General features: G+C 40.8%; 1 non-coding gene across 1 annotated transcript; it reads right to left on the bottom strand.

Annotated features, from left to right (window-relative positions):
• Positions 1-3,177: 3,177 nt before the first annotated feature.
• Positions 3,178-3,340, bottom strand: LOC123758118 (U1 spliceosomal RNA). The gene has a single exon (XR_006772849.1). It is a non-coding gene; the product is annotated as a U1 spliceosomal RNA (small nuclear RNA).

Genomic DNA, 3,340 nt, shown 5'->3' with positions numbered 1-3,340 from the left:
GCGTCACCAGGGCGGAGCGAGGTATATAATATCTGATTTTAGTAAGAATGCCAACTCTTAGATTTTTTAGGCAATATTTTGAATGTTTCCCTGGAAATTAAGTTTCTTATCGATGAGAACACTAAGGAATTTACCAACTATTACCAACTCACAAACCCAATGTACCTTCTTGTATATAAATAAATAAATAATAAATAAAAAACTACTTTGTTACTAATTTGGATATTGTTAATTCCTAGATTAATTTGATCTGAGGTTTTATTACCAAACAAAATATAGAAAGTTTTGTCAATGTTAAGTGAGAGTTTGTTGGCAGTTGGCCAAAAATGGACTTTATTTAGTTCAGTATTAACTGTGTCATTCAGAATAAAAGGGTCAGGACTGGAGAAAATGAAAGTTGTGTCATCAGCAAATAAAATTGAACATGTGAGATGATCAAAAAATTTAGTAATGATTAACAAGATTTACTTGAATTTACCTGAGGGCCACTAACACTGTAGTGGGCTCGTCGAGGACAGGAAGCCGGCAGTTTGTTGAAGATCTTCCCCAATTCGTCATTTACCCCCTGATGATTTTTCCAGTTGGATTTTAAAATTCAACACAGTTTGGGCATTTACCGCTTCGACGGGTAGGTCATTCCATGGGTGACAAAGACTATCGTTTTCTGTTCTACATTGTGGCTTGTTGAGCTTGAAACCGCTGCTCCTTATTTGTGGGCCGTGATTGATTAAGCCACCCAAAAGGTGGCACGGGCATGAATAGCCCGTAATGTTAACATTGTGGACCCCCCCCCCCCCATACGCATCCTGTGGACGGTAGTTGACACCATACCCGTCCCGGTAGTGGAGAAGGTAAGAGGCATGTAATGATCTCAGGGACTGAACCCCAAATTCATTTACTAAGCAAGTTACAAAATTAATAAGTGTTTTGATGTGGGATCTCATCAACGTCAACACAGCAAAAAAAATTAGGCAAGAAAGAGAAGGGTGGGCAGACTGCATTTACTTAAACTGTCAGAAAATCTTTGACACAGTACCCCAAAAGAGGTCGTTACAAAAATACAAATACAAATATTTATTCAGGTAAGGTACATACATACAAGGTGAGATACAAAACGTTCAATGGATTTATAGATAGAGCTAGTACATACAATGCCTAAAGCCACTATTACGCAATAGTGATCAGAGAACAAAGATCGCAAGTGAGAAAATCGGAGAACGGGCATGAGTAAAAGGTAAGGTGCTCCAGTGGAAAAGGGAGTATCTAAACAACAGGAAACAGCGAGTAACTGTGAGGGAGGAGACATCAGAGTGGCGAGATGTCACCAGCGGAGTCCCACAGGGCTCTGTACTCGGACCCATCCTGTTTCTTATTTATGTAAACGATCTTCCAGAGGGTATAGACTCGTTCCTCTCAATGTTTGCTGATGATGCCAAAATTATGAGAAGAATCAAGACAGATGAAGACAGAGACTACAGGATGACCTGGAAAACTGGAGGAATGGTCTAGAAAATGGCTACTAAAGTTTAACTCAGGTAAGTGTAAAGTAATGAAATTAGGTGACGGGAGCAGGAGGCTGAACACAAGGTACCATCTGGGAGGGGAAATCCTGCAAGAGTCAAATAGAGAGAAAAATCTGGGGGTTGATATCACACCGAACCTGTCCCCAGAGGCCCACATCAAAAACGAATTGGCCAACATAAGAACTGTAATTAGAAACTTGTGTAAGGAATAATTCAGGACCTTGTATACCACGTACGTCGGACCAATCCTGGAGTATGCAGCTCCAGCCTGGAGGCCATACCTGTTAAACAAAAGACAAAATTAGAAAAGATTCAGAGGTATGCCACCAGACTTGTCCAAGAACTGAAAGGTATGAGTTACGAGGAAAGGCTACAGGAACTAAACCTCACGTCTCTGGAAGACAGAAGAGTTAGGAGAGACATGATTACCACCTACAAAATTCTCACAGAAATTGACAGGGTGGACAAAGACAAACTATTTAGCATAGGTGAAATACGAACAAGGGGACACAGGTGGAAACTAAGTACCCAAATGAGCCACAGAGACATTAGAAAGAATGTTTTCAGTATGAGAGTACAATAGTTAGTAAATGAAATTCATTAGGCAGTGATGTGGTGGAGGCTGACTCCAAACACAGTTTCAAGTGCAGATACAATAGAGCCTAATAGGCAAAGGAATCTGTACACCAGTTGAGAGGCGGGATCAAACAGGCTAAGCTCAACCCCTGCAAGCACAACTTGGTGAATACTTCTAGGTGAGCACAGAACTTAATGTGGTTTAATTCAAACAGACCGCGGTTAACTTTTTCGTCTCAGGATCTATGTAGAGTTAATTAGGTTAGGTAAGTCTTTTAAATAAATAAATAGCAGTTATAAATAAACTGTTAGAACTTTTCAAGTTCTAACAATTTTTTCGATAAGCCTATTCAACCCCTAGTTAAATTCTCCTCCTCATGGTCTATATAAGTTGATTAGGTTAGGAAGGTTTTTTCAATCTCACACACCAAAATTTTAAAATCTTAACAGTTTTTACCAGTCATCTGACGAACAAGATAGTCTGGCAATCCAAGGCGTTGCTGAAGAGCGCATCCGAACAATGGATGTCACGGGTTCTAAGCACGGAGAGAGAGAGAGAGAGAGGTAAACCCTTCACAAACGTTCGTCATCTTACAACAGCCAACTATCCACTGGTGTAGCAGGCGTAGGTTCCTGTTCGACACCTTCCGCTCGAAAGTATATTAAATTTCTCAAACGTGTGTTTGTCAAGCCCCCAAACTCACTTTAACCGTCTGGTTCGTCCAGATAAAGTGCTGGAGACGCAGAACACCACCCCAACCACCACACTGAACTTGTCTTATCATCCCTGGATTAAATCCGTTTCTTCCGCCAAGTTAGTAGTCTAAAGCTCCAACAAAGGGCTGGAAACTGCTCAATCAAATTGTCTAAATACGTAAAAGTATTAAATAAATTGTGTTGAAGACTTAAATTACTATTCTGTCTAATCCCTAGATGGCGCTAAAAATCAGAGTGCTCATAATAGCCTAAGCTACTCTATACTTTAAAAGATGTGTCTTGAACATGAACTGACCTCACTGTTTATCAAGGAAGATTCTCTGTCCGGGAGCAATCAATTATAGATATTAGAGAATTTAATAAGGGGTTAGCGCGAACGCAATCCCCTGCTACCAAAAATTTCGCACCCGAGTTAACCACATTTGGGTTAATCGCAAGGGTCAGCGCCACCGGAGTGCAATGGTGAGCCTCGCCCTGGGAAAACCGCCTTCGTGATCACGGTGTCTCCTGTGCCAGGTAAGTAT

The sequence above is a fragment of the Procambarus clarkii genome, chromosome 40 (genome assembly GCF_040958095.1).
Source record: "Procambarus clarkii isolate CNS0578487 chromosome 40, FALCON_Pclarkii_2.0, whole genome shotgun sequence".
Taxonomy (NCBI): domain Eukaryota; kingdom Metazoa; phylum Arthropoda; class Malacostraca; order Decapoda; family Cambaridae; genus Procambarus; species Procambarus clarkii.
Note: the sequence above shows the minus strand (reverse complement) of the source record. Positions and strands in the feature narration are given on the sequence as shown.